Below are 19,756 nucleotides of genomic sequence, written 5' to 3'. Positions count from 1 at the left end.
TCATTTCTCATAAATGAGGCCCTTAGGGGCTAATTTACAAGCCCCTTGCGCCGCTGGTGCGTCACTATTAAAACATCACTTTTTCCCATATTAAAAGCGGCACACAGGAGGCGCAAGGGGCTTGTAAATATTCCCCTTGGTTACTTTTTCCTCTGGAGTGATGCAACTCAAAAATTAAGAACCAGCTTACGAAATGGTATGAACTACCTAGTTCTGAACACAAATTAAATGTATTGAGCAAGAACAACCATTCCAAATTGGCCCTTAACCTTATAGATTCCCGAGGGTCCTATTAGAGAATAGAAAAAGGATACTCCCCATTCCCATAAATCAATATCACTAATCAGCTCTCCTTCCTTGTACATGTTATTGATCCAGGCCCTCCTAATCTTCTCCAGGCAGCTGGCCCTAATGAGAAACAAGTCCGATGGAAATGCGAGGAGTGAATTTGAGACATGAAGAATCTAATATGCGATTAGATACCAAAATTAAATAGGTCGATTCAGAGGAAAAATGAAATGTCACACTTAAAAGGGAACACCTGCACTTGCAGTTGGTAAAATACCTCAGTGGTCAGAACTGTGTGTTCAATCTAAGAGTCACAGGTTCCTATTTCAGTAGGGGCTCACAAGGTCTTTCAACAGTGTGAGGTCAGGAGAACGAATTTGTTAATACTCTTGGTATTTCAGCTTCAATAGACAATTCCGTTTGTGGTGCATGCTGTTTAGAAGGAAACTAACATTTTTTTGGGAAGGCATTAAAAAAAAGTTTTAAAGGAGGAAGGGATATTTCATTCTATGTGCGCGAAAATCATGCAATGTATTTTTGACATTTTGGGAGAATTATACGAAAATATGTGTATTTCCATAAAATTCAACCCTACCATTAAGTGCAGTAGTTTACACAAAATGCATCAATTTTTTATATGAGCATGCATTTCATGTCAGAAAAAGTGCTAAAAATACAACTGGCATGAACAGCAGCCACTCGTATTCTGGTTGTTTACACTGTTTTCTCACACCTGCAGTCTAATTCATGAACAACTGTGTAATTACGAAGCAAATACAAGGAGATGATGGATGGAGCGCTGAAACTTTTCAGAAACTCACCCCCAGTCACAGATCTGGGTTGAATCCATCATTGTTCTTTAGCTCACTTCGTCGCCCCAGTCAAGACAAAGCTATATGCAAATCAGTCTTGACCTTTTGCCTCATGAGAACAGTCCAGCCCGGACTACCAAGCCATGTCTTCCCTGGACCAGAAACAAGTATCCTGGGATCGGATTCGGGTTAACAGCCCTCAACAGCCAGGCTAGCCCGAATCCAGTGGCAAAGTGAGCAAGGGTCCCACGTCTGGGCACACCGTGCCAACTTAGGGAGAAGAAAGCAAACACAAGGAAATGATTGACGGAGTGATGAAACTTTCCAGACACTCACCCCCAGTCACAGATCTTGGTTGAATCCATCATCGTTCTTTAGCTCACTTCGCCACCCTAGTTCAGACACAGCTATATGCAAATCAGTCTTGACCCTGTGCCTCATGGGAATAGTCCAGCCCGAACTGCCAAGCCATGTCTTCCCTGGACCGGCAGCAAGCATCCTGGGACTGGTTTCAGGCTAACAGCCCTCATCAGCCAGGCTAGCTTGAATCCAGTGGCAAAGTGAGCAAGGGATCCACATCTGGGTATACCCTGCCAACTTAAGGCGAACAAAGCAAACACAAGGAGATGATGGATGGAGCGCTGAAACTTTTCAGACACTCACCCCCAGTCACAGATCTCGGTTGAATCCATCATCGTTCTTTAGCTCACTTCATCACCCCAGTTCAGACACAGCTATGTAATCAAACCAGTCTTGAGCCTATGCCTCATGGGAACAGTCCAGCCCGAACTGCCAAGCCATGTCTTCCCTGTACCAGAAACAAGCATTCTGGGACCTGTGTCATTACGCCACATAGTGTAATGTGATTTCAGAAATTTTGCGTTGTAAGCGTAATGAAAAAAATCACAATATTAGTAAAAAAATTGAGTAAAGTGAACCTTTTTTTAATGGCATAGTAGGTGGACGAAGAGACTGAACTAAGAAGGTATAATACGTTATGCTGTGTCTCTGCTCAGATGCCTGTGCCCATATTTCCCTAACCCATGCTAGATTCTCCCTCAACAAGTGTGCCAATCTCCCTTTCTCAAGGGCATATTTACAAGAAGATGGCAGAGTGTGGGAAATTTCGCACTCACACTCTACCATTTCCAACACACGGGGATGAACTGTATTTACAATAATAAGGTACTCACCTGTGTTTTCCCTAGCAATAAAAATAGCTGCCTTGCGCCAATACAGACATCCTTGTGCCACAGAGCAAGGGTGGCTGCTTTGCAGGGAATTAATGTTTATGTATAATTAATGGCATTTTGCTATTTCTTCTGTAGCACACATAGAAAAAGCAAAAATGAGAAGGAATTAAAGTATTTCAACTTGCTGTGCCATTCTAATGCTTGCTACTGCACAGCATTAGTTTTTGGTGCTGCCTCAGATTTACAAATTCTTGTAAATATGGGGCAGTGTAAAAAAACAAATATTGTTGAGGTGGAACACCCACAGCAACACCCACTGCATGCCCCTTTCACACAGATGCCTGTGTGAAAGGGTCTCATATTTACACGGCGGCATTAAGCCACAAAAAGTGGCTTAATGCCACTTTGTAAATATGGTCCAGGCATTGAATCACCGAAATATTGGTAAAAGTGTTATACCGCTGGTGCAGTCCCCTTGTAAATATGCCCTTCATTGACTGAATGGTGGCAGGCAGAGAAAAATGTAAGAGAAGGGAAAGAGGTACGGATGAGAAAATTATAGAGAGGGATAAGACTAGAACAAGCATTATTGAGATAGTGAAAAAGAGTAGATATTAGGGAGCAAGAAATAACAGGTGGAAGGAGAAGAGTGGGCTAGAGAAGCAGAGAAAAAATAGAGATGCAAAGGGGAATGGAGGAAAGAGATAGGAATGACAAGGGATACAACTGAGCTTTGGGAAGAGTTAGTTAGGAGATAGAAAGGAGAAAAGGTGAGAAAGAGGGAAAGAATGTGTGAGAGAGAATATGGTGACAAAGGAGAAAGTAAAACATAGTAGGAAGAGGAGATAAAGTGAGAAATGAAAGAAGGATATACATATGATTGATAGATAGGGTAAAAGATAGAAATAGATTGGAAAGGTGTAGGGAGGAGAAGCAGTGAAAGGGATTAGATGAGTGGAGCAAAAAAAAGAAAAAAGTGGAAGAGAGAAAAGAAGCACAGAATGAGGAGTGCAGAGTCACACAAGTATTGGCTTGGCTATCATTAGTTCAGTATGTGCAATGATGCCTGTGCCCAGGGGTCCGAAGGGCCAACGTCATCCCAACTGTTTTAATAAAAAATGTATGAGGAAGAGATCTATTTTTCTTGGCTGGAAAAGGGCCCACAAGATGTTGTACAGTTCACCACTGAGAGAGGAGGACTGCAGTCCTGAATGTCAACCACAAAAATATTAAAGGTCTGTGATATAGGCGTAATTTGCCTTTTCGTGATTCTAGTTTTAGTCACATGAAAACTAGAAATTAAATTAAATATCAACACAAACACATTTAATTTTTAAATGTTTAAATTAAAAAGTAGATTCTTATAATTCTATGAAAATGTAAAATGTTTTAAAATGGATTTTTATTTTTAAGAGATTAAAATAAATTTGGTAGAGGAGGGTCAGATTTACTATTCAAACTCCAGTCCAACAACATTTGGGAAAGTTGCATCTATTTGGGGATGGCATTGGGAGGATCACATTTACCATTTGTACTCCAAACTAAGATACATTGCATAATGGGTTAGACTCTGGAAGGTAGGGGCAGATTTACTATTCTCACTCCAAACTAAGCAACGTTGAGGTAAGTGTTGAACTGAAATTGGGGGTTAAATATATTATTCTGCTACAAAACAAGCATCACTGAGGAAATTGTTTAGCTCTGGGAGACTCGAGGGGGCCACATTCATCATTCACACTACAAACTAAACATCATTGTTGAAAGTCTTAGGATAGAGAGATGATGGGAGCATTTTCTATTCAAACTCCAAACCAGGCAGTATTTTGGAAAGTGTTGACCTCTGAAGAGACCAACGGGCACATGTATCATTGTCAATTGCATTCGCAAATGGTGCGAATCACAATTTTCGGCCGTTTGCGAATGCAATTGACAAAATTGGGATGCATCATGTATTTCGCAATTTTAGAAATCGCAATTATGTTGCAATTTCTAAAATTGCGATTGCATTTAAGAAATCGCAATTTGAGATTTCTTAAATGCAATGCATGAACATTTTAATTTAGCGAATTCGCAAATAGGGAGAGGTAATTTACCATGAAGTTGACCTTCATGGTGATTTGCGAAAACTTTCAAAAATGCACAAAAGTGCATTTTTGAAAGTTTCAATTTACACACACACATGACATTGGGGCATGTGTGTGTGCAAAATGCACTTAAATTTATATTTAAGGGGTGCAGAGGGGGTCCTTTGGACCCCCCCTGCACCCTTGAAATTGCATTTTCAATTTGCGATTCGCAAATTGCAAATCGCAAATTGAAAATGACTTCCCATTCATTCCTAGGGGCCTCTAGGCCCATAGGAATCAATGGGAAGGGATTCCTTAATTGCGATTCGCAAATTGTGAATCGCAATCAAGGAATTTTAAGAAATCGCATAGCCTTTTGCGATTTCTTAATTGTGATTCCTTAATTTTCACAATTAAGAAATCGTAAACGGCAACAATGATGCATGTGGCCGCAAATGTACTATTTTGATTCCAAGGGAAGCAGCATTAGGAAAAGCATTGGACTGGGATGAGGGACACAGATTTACTATCCACACGCCAGACTAAAGAACACTGGGGAAAGTTTTGTGCTCTGGAGGGGTGGGATTTAATATTCCCCTCTAAAGTAAGCAACATTAGGGAAAGTGTTAGACACTTGAGAGGTCAGATTTACTATTAACACTCCAAATTAAACAACATTGGTGAAAATGTTGGGTCAGATTTACGATCCAAGTCCAAACGTACCAATATTGGGGAAATGCATAGAAATAAAAATAAAATAAATGAACACAAACATATCAGTATTAATTATTACAAAACAACAGAGAAACATAAAATTATTTAAAGATTAAACACTTTAAATGTAATATAAATACAAATCAGTTCATAAAATTATGATTATCTGGTATATAGATTGATAATAACGCAATTTCATTCTAAATTTGAATTTTGTATTTACAATTAAAATAATGTCTAAATAAAAATATAAAAAATATAAAACAGCAAAATAAACATATACATAAGTATCTTACATTATAACATAGATACATTGTAAAACATTACCCACCAAAACCCCCTATAAAATTCAACAGCTCATAAACAAAACAAAAAATATTTATTAGTAATTAAAAATATAAATCAAATTAAGGATGTAATTAATGGGAAACAGCATTGTTACCCAGTTACCCTGTACTAACCAACATCTAAAAAAATAATACAGTTGATCTTTAAAAATAAGTTTTTTAACATATAATTAACAATATATAAAATAATAATGTATTTTAATAGATAAAATAAAATATAAAATATTAATTTAAAAAGGTACCCCAAAAATATTATAATTACAAATAAATTAAATTAAAATAGTAAAATTATATCAATTTTAAAAACTTTAAAAACACCTCAGTAAAGAATATGTTTAGTAAATTAAATAGCATTTAATAAAAAAAGATAACTTCAATATGACATTCTTCCATCAACAGTCACCAATAAGATGAATGTACGATTGTGGGAAAACCCTATTGAGAGGTTTTACGTTGTTCAGTACCTTTATTGATGAATGTAGGAAAACGAAAGTGATGGGAAACTAATTGTATTAGGAAGCGCTCTGATCAGATAAACCCCAAGATCCAGTCTGCAAGTGGAAAAGTACAGTCAAATAAGTAAAGAACTTCAAGATGCAAATAAAGTTTAGATAAATCAAAGTGCATGGGTTTGCGCACTAGATGGCAGGGCTGTCCCGGTTCCGCCCCAATTCATGATGGAGTTGATAATTACATCAGTCTTTACTCACCAAAGATAAGAGATTGTCACATGGCTGTATTAGGCCCATGAACAATCACTGCCAATTTACATGCGCACAATTCTTAAGTTGCCTTCTTTTATAAGCAATGACATTTTACACACATTTGCCTGTGAAACAGAGCAGGATTAGTTTCTCTGAAACCATAATGCTTACATTTCCACTTCATAAGTACATTAGCACAACACCTTGAACATGTAGTACAAAGCCTTTGTGCAAATGTTGTTATTTGTTATTCGTCTATATGGTGGAATAGCTATCACAAGAGGATAGACAATGACTGCCTGGCTGAGGCCTCGGCATGGAAGAATGGATATTGTTATTATAAATACACACTCATTTTCATGTTAAAATCAGAGGAAAACTTGGCTGTTACTTAGAGGTTGCTGTTGTCAGAGTCTCAGCCCAGATTCCTGTTGTCCTTCTGGGAGGAGGGATGTATAACTTGTGACCAAGATGGTGACCTGCATACACTCACCTTCAGGTAATGGGGAGTTAGATTGTCCAGCAGGGGATATTGGCAGATCACCCGCCATAGGCATCTAGGTTAGGGAGCGTATAGAAGGAGTACCCTATACACAGTAATTATATGCCAGTTTATACACATTGCTTTAGCGCAATGGTGGAATTGATTATCCTTTACACTGTTCTCATATTACTGATTACATTAATCTGCTTCTGTCTGTTATTTATTGCGACACATATACTTTACACAAGAATCACAATGGTCCAATAAATATTAAATCACCTCTTTGTGTATTTCTTGTGTATCTGTCTGGGCATGAATGATTGACGAGTGAAAAGGTTCTAGGTCTGTTATCACAATTTCTTGAGGAGTCGGGTTGTGATGCTTTCAAGTTGCCCAACCTTTTTTTTACCAGAGTTTTATATAGTGCAAACTTGACCAGAAGGTTTTAGGAATCAGAGCACTTTACATGAGCTCCAGTTGCGTTACACAAGGACACACTAATTTTTGTAATGCAAAGGGAGATTAGGTGATTTACCCAGAATCACAGGATGTTGAGCGTCATTGCCCGGTTCCCCAGATTTGAGATCGACCGCCCTAGGCGTTAGGCCACATCCTCTTCCATTTGTTGTCTTCCTAAGTTTAGAGGTAATTGTGGTGGCACTATGAGCTAGCAGGACTATAGACCAACATATCCTGAGGAGGTGCATAGAATCAGCTATGCACAACCCCAATTAGCTACATGGGCATTATCCCACATACACTAAATGCAGTCATGGGTAAGGTTCCTATCAGGTGGGAGGAGATTTCATTCTGGATTGCACAAAAAATAAGTCAGCTTGAAGCAGTGTGTCACCATATAGAACCCCAGGAAAATTACTGGATTTTAAAAGTATGCTTGCCAAAGGGGATTGCCCCTCCTGTGAAAGACTGCACACCTTGGGGCACAGTGTTTACTGCAGCATATTCCAGAACACATGGTACCCCTTTATTAGTTGTTTTGTCAGAAGTTCTTAAACCGATCCAGAATGAGTACGGGGCAGCATCTGCCCTCGATGTGCGGTTGAAACTGATGGGCAACTTTGCTGCAGCATCCGCCATTATGTTAAGTAACAATAACATTAAAGAGGAAGCCACACCGTTGGCTATACGCAACCTCTAAGGGATTTGGCTCTGGGACAACAGGAGCACAAGTTACCTAAAATTATTGAGGTGACCTATGCACCACTAAGGTAGAGATAATTTGGGAGCCAAACTTGGTAAACCACAAATAAAGAGTAATTCTGAAAAGGATATCTCGAAGTAAGCACTCAAGTCTTCTACAAAGAGGAAGTGGGATAATAAAAAAAATACAAAGACAAAACTAAATCGCTAGGTGGGTTTCCTCAACAGGAAGTGCTATAACCTGCATAACCATGATATTATTAGACAACCTGGCAGGTATCAGGATACTAATACTTTTGTCTCATTCCTTTAATGAGTCATCCAAAAAATGTTCGTCGAGAGGTGGACAGTTATAGCGCAGATCGGAGGAGTACATGAAAATGAAGGACTCACAACGCTCATCTGACTACATTTTAAACAGGAAGACAAGCATACAGACAACATCCAAACCTCAACTCAAAATGAATACGGTAGCTGAACTTAAGATCAAGCATGCTGCAGATATTGAGGACTCTGCTTCTGAACGGGGCATGGGCTCTAACCATGCTGGACTGCATGGCAAAGTTCACAATAGTTCACCAGAACCTGATCAATTGTATGGCAGAACTAGTGCTAAGTGACTAGCTCCAGGTAGAAACATTCAATTAATTTTTTTATTTTTTTACTTTTATTTTACAGAGTTTTATGTAGCGCAAACTTGACCCAAAGGTATCGGGTATCAGAGCGCTTTATATAGCACCAGTTGTGTTACATGAGGACACATTCATTTTTTGTTAGGCACTTGGAGATTAAGTGATTTGCCCAGAATCACATGATGTTCAGCGTTGTTGCCGAGACTCAAACCCAGTTCCCCAGATTCGAGGACGACCGCCCTAGCCGTTAGGCCACCTTCTCTCCCTTTGAATACATAGGTAAGTGTTCCGCATCGCCTATGGGAGATGCAACTCCAGATAGAGTGGGACCTACAAAGACCCAATAAAGTTCTCTTTTGGGAGAACCTGTCATTTGGCTATGACATTCTCCTGGCTGAAAATGATTGCCACACATATTTTTGATGGACTGCCCAAATGGAGAAATGGTAATTTATCCTGCCTTCTCTGACCTCATTCCAAAACACATAAAAAATCAATATGTCAAGGAGTGGGCATTAGCACAATGTCCGGCATTATACTGCAACCATGTGTGGTGGGGTGATGGTTCCCTGTTGTAAACAAATGGATGTCTGGACTCCAAGCATAGATTAGATACAGTTTTTTTTTAATTTAAGTTGGTATAAGAAGTAATAAGGGAAACCCCACCAGGAGCAGCTGCCCCGCTGCTCAGCCCTTACCCAACTGACACTCACAGACATCTAACATTCCATCCATCCATTATTCCACATCACACACATTCTAGCTGAGCAGCAGGTAGACTTAAGTTACAACATCCCCCTTATCATGAAATACCTCTGAGGTCAACACCACAACCTCAAATATAATACCCCCATTAAAAATTAGGCTAAAAAAAGAAGTTAGGTAAATTCTACAACAACTTGAATACCAGGGTGTAATAGAAAGTTGCTGCTCTACTTTGAATAATCCCTTCTTCCTGTGATGAAACCAGACCATTCATGTAATCTTGTATAAAATCACAGACATTTAAACACAGCTGCTCACACATTTGTAGTACAAAGTACTCATAGCGCAGCACTAGTGAACAGCATAGTATGGAAAAGATACTAAACCACACTAGATATTTTGAATTGATTTTTCTTATCAAAATATAGCACCCAAAGCTGTTTTTTGACTGCATTTTCCACGATGGGATCTCAGAGGCAATTCGGTAGATTGCATCAGGGGTATAGGAATAGCCCTAAGTAGTTTTCAGCTAGAGTAACAGACCTTCTACAAAATTTTGATGACAGGCATTGTCCTACGTCAATTACATATATTTGATGAAAGATGGCCTGTCAGTACACTTGCCAAGAGAAGATTGCATAATTCTGGGATTTGCTCACATTGGCCATAAACTTAATTTAAAAAAATCAAAGATTGCCCATCTCAATGTCCTGTTCCTAGGATAAAAACTGTCAAGCGAAGGCAAAGGCCTTGCAACACATTTCTTAGAGAGGTGTGCACTCTTATAACCTCCAACTACATTGAAGATGTTACAATCCATATGGGATTTCAAAATTTTGGCAGAACATGCATTCCAGATTATGCAGAACAAGTTAGTCCATTCTATGACCTTATTCATACAGATTTCTCAAGCACACACTGGAATGCTAATTATGTCTATGATGGCCCAGTGGTCTGCCAGATTGGCAGTCCACCCACGGAAAGCGACTTTGGCAGTTGGACCGCCACAGGTCCACTGCAACCGCTGAGGAGCCACAATTCTGCTGTGGTTGTGCATTGTTCAGAGGCTGCAACATGCTGGCGGTGCTGCTGTAGCACCACTGAGCATATTGCGAGTTGCCTCACCACCATCCTTTTCATGGCGGTGAGATCAACATAAAAGGGATTGCGGTAAGACTACAAATTACATGGAGGCGGCTCATGTGGGCCACCCTGTATTTTTGCACCCCCAGTTCCTGCCTGGGAACAAATGCCTGCCGTGGTGCATTTTTTCCTATGCAGGATGTGCTGCTGCGGTCATACGGTGGTACCTTTCTAAGGGTCTACTTTGAGCCCAAGAAAGGCACCAGCGTGGGACCATGCGCCCGACCTAGATTCCACTCGGAATCCAGCATTTTTATCTCACTACAGGTTTGCCGGTCCTCCCACGTTCGCTGGTGTGGCGTCCTGCAGGAGAACTGCTAAACTAGTAAACAGGCCCATAATATGTGCAGTACAAGCTGACATGCTAGCTGTCAAACACTTACGCACATGTGTAAACACAACAAACTGGGTGATCCACATAATTGCGGGGGCATCAGGGTACGCCAACATACATTGACTGAAGGTAACACTGTACTGATTGCATATAAATCCCATTTATAACCAATCCTCAATTGACGTTTTCACTGACAGAAAAAATATTGACAGTAATATAGATTGCTGAAGTGAGGGAGAGCTCACTGGCTCAGGGTAAATAAAAAATTGTTGCGAGCCCGTGCAGACCTTAGAGAATATAAGCATTCCAAATACAAAAGCCTTACATCCAAGATGGATACAATGGGCTAACTCACTCACCGCAACAGATGTAGATTACAAAGTTGACTATAGACTACAAACACAAGTCTTTCTGCAATATTAACATGAATATTCTCTGACTAATGAAATCATGCCTATGAACCAGTAGAATTACATTATATATACTGAGGGTTCTCTCCAACCTGACGTAGGGACAAAGCACCAATACTCAGCAGTGTGTACTGCTGTTAAGGGACGCACGCAGGATGGAAAAAGTTCATCCTGAGAAAACCTAGACACAGTCACTTGATGACTGCAATGCACAGTTGGCTGAACTTAGGGCTCTAATTCTGGCACTTGAGAATATGGATCCCAGATTCCCCATACCAATAGTGTGTGAATAGTATTATTGTGTCCACTCCTACAATGAGTATGTACACTACTGGAGCCAGAATGGATTCAGAGATTCAAAAGGGTGAACAATCAAGCACAAGAAGATTTGGGAACAGATGGGAAAGCTGAAAGATTGCTTGCCACAGATATTTGTAATACACACAGCGAGCCACCAACCGTGTTGGTGTGCACATTGCATGGAATTCCAAATCTGATGAAGCTGCAAAGGCAACAGTGCAAACTGCTGCAGTTGCTACAATTCCTCATTCAAGTATAAGGGTAGACTGAAACATCATGTTGACTGTCAATGCTGCACTCAACAATACCCACCTGCTAAAAGCTTTCCACTCAAGTACTCCTACAAGTTAGATGTGCAAAATGTACCATTTGCTCATATTCCTGGAGTGGGGATAGAGTAATACTAAATTCAGACTGCAGGTTAGGTTTAATTCTAGCTGTGCACAAGGGTCTAGCATCTGCACACTCACGGGTGGCTGCTACAATTTCACAATAGCAGCAACGCAACTGGTGGCCGTGTCTTTACAAACAGACCAAGGACTTTGTCCTCAAAAGCAACAAATGCCAAAAGATGAAGGGTTCCACTGTGGCAAGTCCACCACAGACACCTCTATTGATTTCAACCAAGTTTCTGGCTTGTGTTTACTGGACCATTGCAGCCCTTTGTCATCAGATGGGGCTTACAAGTACATCTTGGTAACAACTGATTTCTGCTCTCGATTCCTATGGGTCTGGCCACAGCGGTCGGACACCCCAACTGTTATAAAGGATCCGCAATTTTTTTTAGGAATTACACTAGTGGCACAGTCCATTCCGACCAGAATCCAGAATTCACCTACAGGGCTGGCAAAGAGACCATGGGAAGTTTGAGTGTGACCATGAGATATTTCTCCCCATATTATCCAGAGGTAAATTCAGACATGGATAGAAAAAAAAGAACTTAAAGGGGTCTTTACAAGCTAAGGTACGAGGCTCAGATTACAATTGGGTCCTTCACCTATATGGGCCACAGAGGGTACTGAACAATCTGCCTAGAAAATCTCTGGGAGATCCTGTTTGGGGTTAATATGTGAGCCCTAGATCTCGACAGTCCCAGCATAGTGGCAGCTGAAACACCTTTTGAGATAAACAAATGTTTGGCTGTTTTTACAGGAACTGAATGGTTTGCAGGATGAACAAAGCAAAGTCCCAGTAAAATGCACCACAACTTGTGAAGTGAAGGAAGTGCCATCAGTTCCTGGTTGGATCCCGAAGGTTGAAAATATTGTCAGGGAGACAATAGTGGACAAAAAATAATCTGCACCATTCTACAAAGCCTGTACCTGTCCTTGCTGTTGAAGGTACCAGAACTGTGCTGCGTCTGCCTCTTGCTGGCTGCAGAAACAAGAGATTTGTCTCCATTGATTTGATCAAACCACGCATGTTGCCGATTCTCAACAGTGGGCCACACGGGCTCCTCGGTAGTTACCTGCATCCTCTCATTACCATACAGAAAGTTCCAAATGGAATCTTTAATCGCAGATGAAATCTCCTCTCCCCAATAGGAGATAGCAGTAACCAACAAAAAAGTATCTCGTCTACCTGTTGCTACAACTACTACTATGCAGTCAACTTGTACATGAACACAAATTTCAAAACGGAATCCTTACCTAAATTCTGTTTACGTAAATGTAACACAGATCGAGTCATCTTCCATTCTACAAAATCTGCAGAGCTTCCAGAAATAGATTGGACTGCCTGTGGCTACTTCATCAACTTTTATGACTTTTCCTCAGATTAATCTGATCCACCAACACCTCCAACTCTACTGTTTCAATAAGACTGCATGTTTTCTATCTTTGGCTGAACAATACATATATAGTTCCTCCATGGCTATACCTTTAGATTAAAATTGTGTTACTTTTCCAGCTCCTTTTGGATTGGCTTTGTGACAGTCTTTTATTTACTCCTGAACAGTCTCTATCTCCCAGACTACTTTGCTGTATAACTGGTGAACTTGGTTATAACACAATAGTGTTCATCACACAAAGCATGAAGAGACCTTTCCCATGACGTGTAATGTTCTTCAGAACCCTTGCACATACCAAATATATTCCATATTTCTATTAATGATATCATCACCCTTAGTACTGCCTTTAATAATAATAATAATAATAATAATAATAATAATAATAATAATAATAATAATAATAATAATAATAATAATAATAATTATAATTATAATAATAATAATAATAATAATAATAATAATAATAATAATAATAATAAAGTAGTTTATAAAGCGCCTGGTGACGCCATCCCGGCGTGTCCCCGCGCTGTTGAGACAAGATTCGTACAACAGCCGTGGTAGCCTCCTCCGCCCAGCAGTGTTCTAAAGATTGTACAGATGGGTTTTTAAGAGATTTCTGAACTTGACCTCAGATCCTTCCAGTCTGAGGCCAACCGGGAGTCTATTCCAGTTGCGAGCCTCCCAGTTTTGCTCTTTTTACGCGGGGAATCTTCAGTTGGCCCGTTCCTTCTGAGCGTAGTGCTCTGTTAGGCTCATATATGTGTACGAGGTCTTGGAGATAGGATGGAGCTTTAAGCCATATTATCCTGTGGCATATTAAGAGCGCTTTATATATAACTCTCTTTCTGACCGGCAGCCAGTGTAGAGCAGCGAGAGCAGGTTTGGAGGCTGCTCTTTTTGGGAGTCTTAGGACCAGACGGGCAGCCGTATTTTGAAGGACTTGCAGGCGCCCATGCTTTTTTCTGTGGCGCCTAAGAGCAGGACATTTCCGTAATCCATACGGGATGTCACCAATGCTTGATTCATGGTGCATCTGGCCTCCAGCGGAAGTAAATCTAAGGTGTGGTTGAGAGTTTTTAGCACCCCAAAACACTTTCCCACTAGGCGGCGAATGTGTCCATCGTAAGATAGCATGGGATAAACCCATATCCCCAGGTTCTTAGCCTCCTTACAGGGAATGGGCGTTGGACCCATGCATGATGGCCACCAATCCGCAGTCCAACTCAAGTTGCTCCCCCCAATCACCATTACCTCCGTCTTGGAGCCGTTACGCTTCAGACAGTGTGAGTTCATCCATCCTGCCAGAGCCTGCATACAGGCCTTGAAATTAGATGCCGCCGTTGCCGGTGCTTGGGACAAAGAGATCAGCAGTTGGGTGTAGTCGGCGTAGGAGACTAACTCCACTCCATACGCTTGCACCACTTCTGCCAGGGGAGCCATATGTAAATTAAACAAAGTTGGGCTCAAGGCCGAGACCTGAGGCACCCCTTGTTCTAAAGCTATCGCTCATAATTTAAAGGAGCCTCGTTGGACCTGAAAGCTTCGGCCGGTGAGGAACGATTTCAACCATCCTAGCGGAAACTCAGTGACACCTGCTTTGTTTAGACACTGCAGCAAGATGGAATGAGCTACAGTGTCAAACGCCGCACTGAGGTCCAGCATCACCAGTGCCATGGTATGTCCAGCATCCGCCCCTTGATGCAGGGTCTCTGTCGCTCTCAAAAGGGCTGTCTCCGTAGAGAAGCCCGGTCGGAAGCCTGATTGAGAGGAGTATAGGAGGCTGTTTTTCTCTAAGTGTGCCATCAGTTGAATATTGGCCACTTTCTCAGCCACTTTGGCTAGGTACGGTAGTAGGGAAATCGGTCTTAAGTTTTCAAGTACTTCATGGCTTACATTGGGTTTCTTTTTTATGGGAAGAACTACAGCTTTTTTCCAATCTTCAGGGAGTGTTTCTGAGGCAAATGAGACCTGAAGCACATGCCTGATGTAAGGATCCAGCACCGTGAGGCTCTCTCCCAACACCCTAGGTGGTGCCGGGTCCTGAGGGGAGCCAGATTTAATACCCTGACAGATGCTGCTCAGTGTCTCTGGAGGGGGATATTGATACAGTGCATGAAATACTAGAAGATCTTGAGCATTCTACTGTTGTTTTCTTCTGATTAACTGAACGAATGCATATCTAACTATAACAAAAAAAATGTTTCAACATTATGGTCATCATTTCTTGCATGAAGCCAGTACTCGACGTGCTGTCTTTAATTATGCACAATGGGTACATTGCCCTATACCACCATAGGTTAGTTCAAAAACATTTGCACAAAACGTTGCTTATTTTTCTGGTTATGATGCCATAAACCCAGTGTCTTATTATTATAAGATTGCACCATCACTTGTAAAGAAAAATATGCTAACAAACACCACACTTATATACTCTGCTTCTTTTCTTTTCAAGCTGTCCACACAAGGGTTTGACTTTTGGAGGGACACCATCAATGTTAAATCAGTTTGGAGGACAAAGGATTGGCAGGTTCAGGGGAAGGAGACTTTGTTTAAAGCATGCCTTATACCACAACAGATGATTTTCCCGAGCAAAACTGTGCAATAAACATTATGCCTTGGGTTAGCTAAAATCAAGGATTTCAACACACCAAATATTCCCAAATTTACATGATTTGCAAACTGGCAGTTTACAAAATACACTTAGGATACACTCGACATTGTGCTACGCAATGCCTCATAGAATTAATCAGATACCAATTGGAAGTGATAGTTAGTGTGGCTGGTAGATACTTACAGATTTCAGGCACAGTTACTCAGTAACATTAGGGTTTTAAGATCAGCAGGCCTGACCTGTGTTACATGCGGACAGAACACTCGGGGTGGTGACAACTTGCTTGGTTGGGAAGTTATGCCTTGATTGGCTTAAAACCTCAACATTGTCTGAGGTGAAACAGCATATGGCCCTTCTTTCTGATGACAGGGGACTGAAAGACTTCTTGTTAGGTCCTCAAAAACTAGGTCAAAAACGCTTCTTGTATGCAATATACAATTAGGTGTGGAAAGTATCTCAGCAGGAAGCTGCTGAAAGACTGCACCAGATTGAAAGGGCTCATTTTTAGAAAAGGCTCTAGCAGTTCTTGACAATGGTATGGCAACCTTTCCTTCTGGAATGTACTCCCTGGGTAACATAATTTCATTAGCAATAGACATTTTACAGCATGATATGTCTGGAATACAACATGGGCAGTCACAGCTTAGATCAGTAATGCTATTGAGTTGGACACTTCAGATTCTTCGCTCTGGTCTTGTACCATGGCGACACAATAATGCCACAAGCCTGATTTCACCATAGCACCTTTCAAAACAGCAAATACTCATGGCATGCAAAGATGCACCATACACTATGTTACACATAGAGAAGTGAGAGACATTACCTTTCACTGTTGCTGAAATGCCTTTCGCAGATTGTATAATTCACTGGTTAATTTCTCTGCCAATTTCAACATTTCACTACCAATACTGACTACACTTCCATCAAGTGAGCAGGTGTGTGCAGATATTAAGTGTTAGGGGAGGGTCTCTACATGAGTCTTGGGTTTTACCTTTTAAGTTCCATTGTCAGAATGGGAATGCTGAAGTTCTTCTTAACGGGTCTGGCTGCGTGAATACTTTGTCATTCGTTAGTGTTCAAGGATGTTCGCTTCATGGTGCTTGGAACACGTCCATGGCAAACTTATCTTGGTACCTGAAAGATTTATCAGGGGCTTTGATTCATCCTGTTTTTAAATTGCCCTCCAATGGGAGTTATTTGATGTTGAATGATCAAGGTTGCTATGGTATGAGACTGGGTATAGCCTATCTTGTCACAGTTTCCTCCGTTATGACCTGCTGTACACAAGTATTGGGTCCCCCAGCCTGTACAGTAAGGGAGTCAATGTGATAGCCTTCAATAAAGATTTTGAACATGCACTGTGATTCCTTAGCAGACAGAAAGCCTTATGGTTTCAGTAAGATATGACATTAAAGTCTGCAAGGGAGACGTTTGATCTTCAAGTTACAAGGTCCTATTCGGAGATACATCACTTCTCCTCGCTAACTTCCCACAACATTTTTTGGGGAACTGGTGCATCACATTTTTAACATGTCCAATACTGCGGGGAGTAAAAGAATATGCTCTAGTTTGGTTAGGACCTTCCAGACAGAAGCTTTTTGGGAGGTCTTCCACTGGTTCTGCACCTGATTGTCAGAACTGTGTTTTTATATTTTCTGCTTCACAATGGATGTCCCATATAGAGATCGGATGGAGCTTGTTCTATCACAGGTGCTCCTGTGCCGTGAATGCATGGTACAATGCTTTGGCGCACACTTGCTTCAGGAACTGAGTGAGCACTTGTTCGTATACTTTTGGCCTGTGTGGCTACTCTGCATAGAGCCTGTATTCTGCTGTCTGCTGTACACTTTCGAGTGTGCCTTGGACTTGTGCCTAGGAATGTAACCAGTTCAGCCTCTCTACATGAAATTACTGGTGGACCCCCTAAAGGCCCAATTGTATCAATTTCTCCTGTATTTGCTGTAGCTTCTGAATACGTTTCTGATCCTTCATGGAATGTGTCTGCTCCTAGTGAATTGGTTCCAGGCTCTTGTTCTGCAGATTTCCTACTGGCTGTGGCTACTCAATTAGTGGCTGCTGTGGGGGGGTATGATGGGAACATGTTTGTGCAGAAACATGCTATGTGGTGCGCCTCTAAGATTATAGTTTGCAGTTGCTGAAAAAAGGAATGTTTTGTCTACCTCTCGGAATACATACAAATTTGGCTTTTCAGATTTGTGGGAAGTTTAAATTTTGCCTGATTTATGCCATCCTAAATTCTATTTAAATCTGTGTTTTTTTTGCTTGCAGCTACAAGGTGCTTCCTAACACACAGGAAGGCGCATATTCGAAAACTAAATTTTTTGTAAGTTGGGTAATACTACTAAAGTACTAAAAAATGTTATTCACAAACATACAAGTGTTAATCTCCACCTCCATATCTCCTATAATTTCTATAGGGAAACTTTCACACATGTAAGTTTACTACTAAGGGGCCTGTTACGACCTCGGTTGGAAAGCCTCTGACCTAAGGTGCGAGGGTTTACGACCGAGATCGTCTGTTTCAATTCTGACCCCCTAATAACAATAAAGGTGGTCGAAATTTAAATTGGCTGGTCATTTTAGGTGGATTCCGACAGGCTGAAGCAGCCAATCATGGAAGAGCCAGGTATACCAACCGGGAGACCATGTTTCAACCCAAACCATCGGAAAGCACTGACCAACTGGTATGCATCACTTGTCATTCCAGCCTTAACCACAAGGTACGCCAGGCCATAAATTCCAGCTGGCACTTATTGAATCTGGAAAAGAACAGGACCCTACTAAATAGACCTATCTTTGCCTTTAAAAGAAATAGGAACCTTAAGAACTACCTTATCAGAGGCAAGGTGGCAGAGACCCCTACCAGCATTCAAAGTGCCATCACAAGCCTGAGACTTATCTTTGGAAATCACAGGTGTGTCACATGTCAGGCATGTCCCCATGCCATTATTGGTGACACTATAACCACCACTGAACGTACGATCTCAGTTGCTCGAAATGAAACCATGACCAACTGCCGAACCAGCAACGTGATATATGTGGTAATGTGCCCCTGTGATCTCCCATACGTAGGGGAAACCGGACGCGAATGCCGCATAAGGATAGGAGAACACAAGTCCAACATTAGGAACTTGAAGACCTCAGCATCTATTGTTTCTCACTGGATTGAAAAAGCGCATTCTGAACAAGACCTCTGCTGGTTCATACTGGAAAAGATAAAGGCTATGCCTGGAACAGATCCCGTCAATCTCTGCAAAAAAAGAGAGTTTTTTGGGATTTTCCTAATGAATTCTGTCACTAGGGGCCTTAACGAGGAATGTCCATGGCACAACACCTACATATAATTACTGTGCCACCTTCCCATTACCTGCATCTTGTGAATTATCCTGACCTTAATCTAGATTAGCCCCCCCCCCCCCCTCATGAAACGTTTAGGGATAGTGTCCCACTTCCCCTTTGATCTAAAACTGGACTTTGATCCATATTGATCCCCCGATTTGAATTCACTTCTGCAGGGATTCCTAGGCACGGAATCATTTAGACTTCATCAGACGGCCCCCATATCTTTTATATACTATGGACTTCTCACTCGATATAGAGAGTTTCTTGTAATAGAGAGAGAAGAGGAACTGACCCGGCTAGTTCCATCTTGCTCATCACATACACGCTAATACATCTATCCCTTCAAAATGACCTTTATATATGCAGGCTGGACCCCTTATGTGGTGAATTGTGCCATCTCCCAATAGCATGACTCCACTTTAAGATGGCGCTCCATTTCGGAGACCTAGATAAGCTACCAGCGCATTTAAGATAACCGTTCCAAGATGGCGGCCCGAATTGGAAATTTTAGTCCTTCTTTCATGTGGCGCATTCACAGCACAGCTGTTCTAGATTCTGTTGTGACTCTTATAAATTGCGCCAACTACTGAGACCAATATTTGCCACTGGTCTCACGTCGTCACTGGAAGGAAATGGAAAAAGCTCCCGCAGTCTGGAAGCGCGTCGATCTTTCACCAACCTAGGTAAGCAGCATGGTTAT

The sequence above is a fragment of the Lissotriton vulgaris genome, chromosome 7, assembly GCF_964263255.1.
Source record: "Lissotriton vulgaris chromosome 7, aLisVul1.2, whole genome shotgun sequence".
Classification (NCBI taxonomy): Eukaryota; Metazoa; Chordata; class Amphibia; order Caudata; family Salamandridae; genus Lissotriton; species Lissotriton vulgaris.
This window is presented reverse-complemented; position numbering follows the sequence as displayed.